Here is a 10,538-nt window from a genome sequence, read left to right as displayed (position 1 = left end):
CCTTTGCTACATGAACAAACAACCTCCAGGCTGCACCTACACCCTTAACCTCCTCAGACCCAGCTATGAGTTTTGTGTCCACAAGACCTTCACAGCATTATTTATTAAAAAAATGCTGTTCATTGCAAAAGACATTCCTAAAAAGTAATTAAAATATGTCAGATAAAATTGTTCATCATCATGCTGTTTTCACTCAAGACATTTTTTTAATGCAATAAACCATAAACTTGTACCATCCTCTGTCGCAGGAGGTGACACTGGCATGTTTGGACAAATGCACATGTTTTTATGTACTATTTTTATTTGTAGGGATTTAGTTATTTCAGTGTGCTTCCTCAGGTTCACATATTCCAATCAAAACATCTTTGCCAACACATTTTTGCAAACATACAGCCACAGCATCCTGCATTTCCACTGCTGAATACAAATGCATCATGTAAAACAGGGGTGTCAAACTCATTTTGGTTCAGTTCCATATTTAGCCCAATTTGATCTCAAGCGGGCCAGACCAGCAAAATAATAACTTAATAACCTATAAATAATGACAAAACCAAGTGTTTCTTTTTGTTTTAGTACAAAAAAAAAAAAAATTAAATTATGAAAATATTTACATTATATAAAAAAGATGTGAATAACCTGAAAAATCAGAGATTTCATTTGAAAAATTTGTGCAATTTTAACAATATTATGCCTCGACTTATTATTTATACATGTACATTACACACAATGCTACATAAACATTTGGTAACAGGCAGAATATTGTTAAAATTTTGGAGTTTGGAACTAATATTTGAACAACTTCTACAATATTACATCTCCTATTAACACAACTACAGATCACAGTGGACCCATAAATGTATAAAACACTTAGTAACAGGCAGAATATTGTTCAAATTGCACATTTGGGGTTGTTCATCTTTGTTTTTATTTATATATTTATTTGCATTTTATTGTGAAAGAATAGTTTTGTAAATGTAAATATTTTCACAGTGTAATTCAGTTTTTTCCACATGATTTTTCACAAAGGAAATTTGTAGTTGTCGTTATTGTGTTAATTTTTGCACTATCATCCTGCGGGCCGGAATGGATCCTTTGGTGGGCCAGATTTGGCCCCCGGGCCACATGTTTGACACCTGTGATGTAAAACCACTGAACATAACTACTACTAGCATGTACTCCCCAAGGAGGTTCTAGGTTCGGAGCCTTTCAGGGGTGACTTTACCTGTTCTCTCCACACCAAATGGGTTTTCTTTGGGTCCTCAAGTTTCCACCTCCATTAAAAACATATACACAGGTTAATTTTCCTGTCCCCGAGAGCCTTCAATAGCAGCTCACTGCTCCTACTGTGCTAATGCTAACAGTAAATGCTAATGCTAGGTGCATTTTACCCATGTATTATGTATTATAACCCAGTGCTAACCGATGTATTATGGGTAAAATGCAGACCAAATTTTCTTACAGGGATAATAATGTGAGTTAACCTTTAACCCTTGTCAATTTTAAATTATGTTTTTAAAACGTTAGCCTAAACTGATGTGAAAATGCCATGTTTTTAGTCAGATACAAGCTCACAGCTCCTAATGAGTGCTAACGCTAACACGAGCTGCTATTGCTAGGTGCTGTGTATAAAATGCAGACACCAAATTTCCTCGCAGGGATAACCAGGTGAGTTAGCCTTTCACCTTTGTCAACTTTAAATACTGTTTTTGTAACGTTAGCCTAAACTGATGTGAAAATGCCAAGTTTTAAGTCATACAAGCTCACAGCTCCTAATGAGTGCTAATGCTAACGCTAATTGCTAATGCTCGGTGCTGTGTGTGTATTATGGGTAAAATGCAGAGACCAAATTTCCTTACAGGGATAATCATATGAATTAACCTTTAACCTTTGTCAACTTAAAATTATACAGCATTGGCCCAAAATTGTGCGAAAATGCGTGAGTTTTAGTCAGAAACAAAATCATGGCTCCTAATAAGAGCTATGTGCTAATGCTAATGCAAGCTACTGTGTGTGTGTGTGTGTGTTTTATGTGTAAAATGCAGAGACCAAATTTTCTTACAGGGATAATCATATGAGATAACCTTTAACCCTTGTCAATTTTAAATAATGTTTTTAAAACGTTAGCCTAAACTGATGTGAAAATGCCACGTGTTTAGTCAGATACAAGCTCATGGCTCCTAATGAGTGCTAATGCTAACACGAGCTGCTATTGCTAGGTGCTGTGTATAAATGCAGAGACCAAATTTCCTCACAGGGATAACCAGGTGAGTTAGCCTTTCACCTTTGTCAACTTTAAATAATATTTTTATAACGTTAGCCTAAACTGATGTGAAAATGCCAAGTTTTAAGTCATACAAGCTCACAGCTCCTAATGAGTGCTAATGCTATGGCTAATTGCTAAAGATAGATGCTGTGTGTGTATTATGGGTAAAATGCAGAGACCAAATTTCCTTACAGGGATAATCATATGAATTAACCTTTAACCCTTGTCAGCTTGAAATAATACAGCATTGGTCCAAAATTGTGTGAAAATGCAGAGTTTCTAGTCAGAAACAAAATCATTGCGCCTAATAAGAGCTATATGCTAATGCAAGCTACTGTGTGTGTGTTTTATGTGTAAAATGCAGAGACCAAATTTCCTTCCAGGGATAATCAGATGAGTAAACCTTTAACCCTTGTCAATATTAAATAATGTTTTTATAACGTTAGCCTAACTGATGTGAAAATGCCACGTTTTAGTCATATACAAGCTCACTGCTCCTAATGAGTGCTAATGCTAACACAAATTGCTATTGCTAAGTGCTATGTATAAAATGCAGAAACCAAATTTCCTCACAGGGATAACTATGTGTGTTACCCTTTCACCTTTGTCAACTTTAAATAATGTTTTTATAACGTTAGCCTAAACTGATGTGAAAATGCCAAGTTTTAAGTCATACAAGGTCAGAGCTCCTAATGAGTGCTAATGCTAACGCTAATTGCTAATGCTCGGTGCTGTGTGTGTATTATGGGTAAAATGCAGAGACCAAATTTCCTTACAGGGATAATCAGATGAGTTAACCTTTAACCCTTGTCAATTTTAAATAATGTTTTGTAACGTTAGCCATACTGATGTGAAAATTGCCACGTTTTTAGTCAGATACAAGCTCACTGCTCCTAATGAGTGCTAATGCTAACACAAATTGGTATTGCTAGGTGCTGTGTATAAAATGCAGAGACCAAATTTCCTCACAGAGATAACCAGGTGAGTTAAACTTTAACTTTTGTCAATTTTAATAAATAATGTTTTTCTAACATTAGCATAAACTGATGTGCAAATGCCAAGTTTTTAGTCAGATACAAGCCCATGGCTCCTAATGAGTGCTAATGCTAGGTACCGTGTGTGTATTATGGGTACAATACAGAGACTAAATTTCTTTCCAGGAATAATTATATGAGTTAACCTTTAACCTTTGTCAACTTTAGATAATGTTTTCATAACGTTAGCCTAAACTGATGTGAAAATGACAAGTTTTCGTCAGATTCAAGATCACAGCTCCTAATGAGTGCTAATACTAATTGCTAATGCTAGATGTTGTGTGTATATTATGGGTAAAATGCAGAGACTAAATTTCCTTACAGGGATATTTAAATGAGTTAATCTTTAACCTCTGTCAACTTTAAATAATGTTTTAACAGCGTTGGCTCAAAATGATGTGAAAATGTAGAGTTTCTAGTCAGATACAAAATCACGGCTCCTAATAAGAGCTTTGTGCTAATACTAATGCTAGTTAATATGTGTGGGTATTATGTGTAAAATGCAGAGACCAAATATCCTTACAGGGATATTTATATGAGTTAATCTTTAACCTGTCAACTTTAAATAATGTCTTAACAGTGTTGGCTCAAAATGATGTGAAAACGCAGAGTTTCTAGTCAGATACGCTCACGGCTCCTAATAAGAGCTATATGCTAATGCTAATGCTAGCTACTGTGTGTCTAGTAGGATGGGTGAAATGCAGAGACCAAAGTTTCTTTAAAAGTGTTGTAAAGTAAGTTAATGTTTTTAACTTTAACCGTTTCTTAATGCCATCCTATTACAACCTAGAGAACTTTTACCCCTATTTTAGAACAATAGTAGAGGATTCCAGACCAATCCACAGCTCAGATACAGTGCATGTTAGTGAGTAGAGTTTATCATGGAACAACAACACAAAAAAGAGACGATCCATTGGTACAAATCACACACAAGAAACATTGGATGACAATGAAGACAAAGATGTAACAAGACAAAACAAGTAACAGACGGAGATTAAATCATGCAGAAAAGGCAGAGTCCCATTGCTGACACTGAAAACTGATTTTTTTTCATTGGATTCCAGTTAATGTTCATTATTTTCAGTCAATTTAAAGCCAGATCTTTGAACATGTTCATTTTAACGGCAGTAAATAAGTTGAATTAATACTTTTTTTGCACAAGAATTTGTTCCGTCTCATTTTGCCACATCTGATGTAAAGTCTGCTCCACTGATAATATAATATACCTGTAATTATAAATGCTGTGATGCTGTGACAGATGGTTTTGGTTTTGGTTTTCGACGGCAGCGTCACCTCAAACATCAGACGTTTTTCCTCTGGCTCGTAAGGTGACTTGAAGTTCGGTCTCCTGCCGCTCTGCCATCAGCCATCAAGAGCTGGCACGGGTACAGGCTAATTAATGGAGAACAATGATCCAGGCTTTCCAGGGCTTATCAGCAGCAGCGACAAAAGAGCCATTATCACAGGTTTTCATTATCAGGAAATACAGTTGATTAAAATACACCGGAGACAGAGATGTGGAGGACGAAGCTGAAAGAAGCTGCTGCTGCTGCTAAATCTTTAAAACTCTTTTATGAGATCATAAAAATAGCTTCATTAGTTTCATTTTTATGGCTTTTTTAATATTTTTTTATTGCTTTTTAAGAATGGTTAAGTCATTTCCGAAAACAATAGCAATAGAAGACGTCATACTTTTTCCACTTTTATGAGAAAATATTTATTATGACATATTTTTTATTCGCCTCAGTGTTAGCTTACACATTTTTAATAGAACAGCATCTAGTGGCCATTAGAGGAACTGCAGCTAAACACACAAGTATCTAAAACCTTGAAATCAAAACTACGCTGTAATATTTTGGATTAATAAGGCAACAGTAAAAAAAAAAAAAATGGTCAGGAATGAAAACAATTAAACCTTTGCAGTACCTGGAGGGTTCAAATTTAAACTTTTTGAACTATTAGGGTCCAAATACACAAATAAATTAGAAAAGCACTCGGAGAGCACAGACCTCTGCCAAGGCAGATCAGTGCCCCCCCCCCTCGATCACCACCAAAATTTAATAATTTCTTCCTTGTGCCAGTATCAACATTTCCTGAAAATTTCATGAAAATCCGTCCATAACTTTTAGAGTTATCTTGCTAACAAACACGCAAACACACAAAGCAAAGTGATCACAATAATGAACCAAAGACTAATAAACGTGGGTTTAGCAAAATATAACCCCTTTAATGCAATATATCACAAATGCATGGGATGTCCAAAAACATTTTTCCACCACAGTACATTAGGGGTCTGCCAAAAAATCGATTCAAATAAAAATTGCGGTTTTCATTTACTACGAATCAGAATCAATTTAAAGTGTCCCAAAATCATTTTTGAAAAATAAAATAAATCCACAGGCAGTCTGCCTCCGTTTTGTACGCAGGACGTCCTGACGTCATCATGCAGCCGGTTCTGGAACATACAGTACGTATGCGTAGTAAGCACCAAAACAAAGAGGAAACTAATGGAGGAGATGGGGTTAGTGGTTAGCGATTAGCAGCTAGTGTGATTAGTGGTTAGCACAATTAGTGGCTAGCGCATTGACACGCCATCAAATGGCATTAAATAACACGCAAAAGTAAGTAAGTAAGTAAGTAAATTTTATTTATAGAGCACTTTTCACAGACAGAGTCACAAAGTGCTTTATCAATTCAAATCAGAATCAAATTAAGTTTACAGAGCCCCAACAGAATCCTTCAGGAACAAACACTTGTGATTGGTGAAAAGGATGAAAATGCGTACATATAGCATGCCAAATGCAATAAACTGGCTTCACATACAATGCGATTTCATGAGCTCAGTCTGTCAGCTGCATCACCCAGAACTGAAGGACACGGTGACACAGTCAGCCACCAGCAGCAAACCAACGCACACTGCTGTGCCTTACCAAACTGCCTGCCAAGCATGGATAAATGTTTAAAACTGAATAAATATGAAAGAGACATTTTCATGTCTGCTTTTGTCATTCCGTCTCGCAAAGCAGACTGGAGTAGATCATAAGGATCCTTTGCACACCTATAGACTGAAGCCGAAATCAATAATCAAATTGTTTTGAATCGAAAATCGATTTTGAATCAAATGGTTGCCCCAAAAATCTGAATCAAATTGTGAGATAGTAAAAGATTCCCACCCTACAGTCCATGCGGAGTAGATCGACTTTCAATCGCATTATCTGGGTGTTAGTCCAACTGTTAAAACTTTGATTTCAGTCGAGTTAACGTGTTTACATGCATTTTTAAAGTCAAGTAATAATTAGTTTTTTTTGAGTGTCATGTAAACGCACCAAATCGACATGGCTAGTCTTCATTTCATTTCATTTCATTTCATTTATTTGGATCTCCATTACCTTTGGCTTAGGCCATCACTATTCTTCCTGAAGTCCGTACCCATCACAGTTGTCTTTACGTGCTATGTTGCCATGACAACAATCTTAAGTAGCCGTCAGTCGCCTTTGTGTCATCTCGGGCCAATCAACGTAGTGTTTTGGTCTGATGTGGGGCGGAGCTGGAGGCCGCCTCCCGTCTGGACCCGGGGCTCGTTACCATGACGAGCATCGACGGGAGACAAACGATGCGTGTTAGAGTCGGAGGCTTTGATTGGATTCTGTGTGTGTGTGTGCGTAAAGGCCTGAGTCAGACGCTGCTGCCAGTTAAGCAGCTGCCCAGTCAGCATCTACAGGTGTCACACACTCACAGCCACTCTCCCAAATTAACCGTTAATCATAAACGGGGGAAAAGCCATGAGTCAGGACTTTCCCCTTCCTCCTTCTCTTCTTCGTCTTCGTCGTCGTCTTCTTCTTCTTCTTTTTACTTCGACACACACACATGCCCGTCTGTTTGCCGCTGGTCTCAGTAATAACTCCCTCCGTCAGCGTCTTTATTATTTTTTTTCTGCTGATGTTTGTGGGAGCCCGGAGACGTTTCGATCAAAATATTGTCTCGTGCGTTTTTTCTTTTTCTTTTTTTTTTTTTTCCCGTCTGTCACATCATGAGATTAAATGGACTTTTAACGTCAGCTTTGTCAGGTTTAATAATTACGACTCATTTATCACTGGAGAACGGTGACGCTCACTGAAAAACAGGCCACACACCTGATTCATGTTTAATTCATCAGAGCCGACAGGTGGAAACGGTTCTTTATACATCAGCCTGCTGAAATCGACAAATAAAAAGGTCGGAATGAGGGAGGACGCGACCCGGGTTCAACTGTTGTATAGCATCAGTTTAGTGTCTGTGGCATTTAACACAATCAGACATTTAACGACAAACTGACACACAACTGTAGCTGCAGTCAGATGGACAATATTTATTCAATTGGATTAAAATCTGTCTCATGTTCACATGGACATTTATGTGCATTTTGTGGGTTTACAGGCTCAATGCATTTACTCAGAATGCAATTTTTACAACATGTACAAAGTCATTTTATTTGCTGCATTTAATGTAATTATAACAGTAGAAGAGGAAGTTGTTTTGTAGCTTTTCATTATGTATAAGTGAAAATCGACCCAAACTATTATGAGCCTTTTGACCATTAAGGTGTTCAATAATCCTACAATCTATTAAAGTCTACAACAACAAAAAAAAAACTTCAAGACTAGTTTTGTTATGTCTGTTGTTCCTGGAAACTTGTGATCTAATATTACTGTCACATGGTTGGTTATGGGCAGAAAGACACTTGTTTGTATGTTCAATTAATGATATATTTTATCGAAAAACTCACTTTTTCTTCAGTTTTCTCTGTTTTTATGTAATAACCTTTGAATTCACACTGAGCTTCTATGAACATCTACAGGATCAGTGAATTAAATGTGGGAAAATACCTGATTTTCAAAGAAAAATGGAAAATTCAGAGGATAATGTTCTAGAAATGGTGGTGAATCACTTATGACAGGGTAAATGTAGAGTAAAATTAATTTCTCAGTCTTTAAAGTAGTGCCCGACCGATTAATCAGCCGGCCGATTAATCGGGCCGATTATAGCGTATCACCAATTAATCAACATTGGCCAACATGTAGCCGATGTAGCCGATATATTAACTTTTTTTTGCTACATGGAGATTCTGTCACTCGCTGCTCCTGTGTGTGTGTGCTGCCCGGAGAATAAGAGGAACTTTAAAGCGAGTTAGTTTCACTTTCACTCCTGCTCGGACAATGACGCTATCACCCCCCCCACACACAATCACATAACCCCCCCGGCAAAAATCACGGACCGCTACTGCACGCTCTGACAAGGATGGACCGCTAATCCCCCCCCACCCCCGCTCCGAAAATCACGCCCCCCGTCTGATGAAGTATTCATCCTCCCCACACACACCCATGTCCATGCACTTCCTGTCTACCTCACAGTTTCATTCTGCCAGCAGCCCTGGGTGTTAATAGTGTAGGGGAGACTGGGGACAGTTGTAACACAGGTCAGTTGTAACTCTTGCAATTGCTCCAATCAGGAACAACTTAGGACTCACCTAATTCACTCTGCACATGCTCAGTTTAGTCCTTAGTCCACATAAGAAGTTGTAGTGCCGTGAAGCAGACACATCAAAATTTGTGAATGAAAACATAATTGTGTGCTCAGTCATATTTTTTGCTCTAATTATTTTTGTGATTGCATAGTTTGCATTTGAAAGTTGTGTAAATTATATTTGTGAGATAAACAAAAATGTATGCAACTGTTTATCCGCCTGTCCACAATTACCTGATAAAAGTTTATTATATCCTGTGTAGATCAGTGTTCTTATTTCATATATCGGCCAATATATCGGTTATCGGCCAATATCGGATATCGGCCAATATATCAGATATAGGCTTTTTTTAGCCTCCAATATCGGTATCGGCATCGACCCCAAAAATCCCATATTGGTTGGGCTCTACTTTAATGGTTAACAATTTTTCGATCTACTTGAAAAACATGAAAAAATTGCTTCTGTAGTAAAACTGAACAGTGCACATAAAATATTAACATCATTAAAAGTAATTATGAAAATCTGCATCTCATTAAAGGTCTTAATTTGCATTATTTATTTCTAATAATAATAATAATAAAATACTTACAGATAATGAATGGTGGATGTTCACACATCCACAGTTAATATCTTATAACCAAGGAACAGGTTTTAATATAAATCTGGATTTAAACATGTTGAATGATTTTCAGAAAAAGAAAAACTTGATTAACCCATAAAGTGCTACTTTTGTGGCCATTCCCAAATAAATGTTCCTGTATTTAACATTTCTTTCATTCATTCATTCATTTGTTTTGAGCAGAAGAAAAAAACAAAACTTTTATGTGTACAAGGAACTAATAGCAGAGCAAATACTTTAATAAATAGAGGTGATCAAGACGGTATAGTAATTGCCATGCACACTTGTAATAACAAAACAAATTCAATAAGTATTGCTCAAAAAGCAATGGGAAGAAGAAAATGTCTTTCTTAAGTGATTTCTCACCATTCATTGTGATATTATTCTCTGTATTGTGTATTTATTCCAGTGTAAATCAGGTATTTTCCTATATTCAATTCACTGATCATGTAGATGTTCATAAAAGCTCAGATTAAAGTTGATTGTTATATTATCAGAAATAGAGAAAACTGAAGAAAAAGTTACTTTTTCAACAAAATCTTTCATTAAGTGAACATAAACCCAGTGTCTCCATCCACTGTCATTGATCCAACTTCATGGGTTTTACTGATGAATCAATGTTGTAGAAGATGATGGTGTTTCCATGGTAACTACAGAGCCTCTGAATGTCCAAATGGGTCATATCTGATGATCATGAAAAGACGACAAACTGTATTTCACACCAATTATTTGCATGTATTGATAGAATTATTGGATCAACAGGTATTAGGCATTTTAGATCAGCGGATAGTTTTAGTCACCAGTGACTGTTTGGGGCTTTAAGGGTTAATCAATTGAATTCAATATTGGATTCAGGGGGGTGGAGCCCAAACCCCACCTTTACAGCTGCCTGAACAATAATGGAAATACTTTGTGAGATTTGGGGAATTGACTTGATGATACTCGTAAAAAATAAAAGAAACAAATATGACACTCCAATGTACTGTACAAATGTCCAAACACATGAGAAATATCAACATAACCCTTATGTCTGAAGGAGGAAATGCTCCATATGGATGAAACTGTAATCCGAACATGCTGGTGTCGGATTCTTCATGTGGTCGTGTTGTGGGTGACGCT

Source organism: Sphaeramia orbicularis, chromosome 7 (assembly GCF_902148855.1).
Source record: "Sphaeramia orbicularis chromosome 7, fSphaOr1.1, whole genome shotgun sequence".
NCBI lineage: Eukaryota > Metazoa > Chordata > Actinopteri > Kurtiformes > Apogonidae > Sphaeramia > Sphaeramia orbicularis.
The sequence above is the reverse complement of the archived record's forward strand: the minus strand, read 5'-3'. Positions refer to the sequence as shown.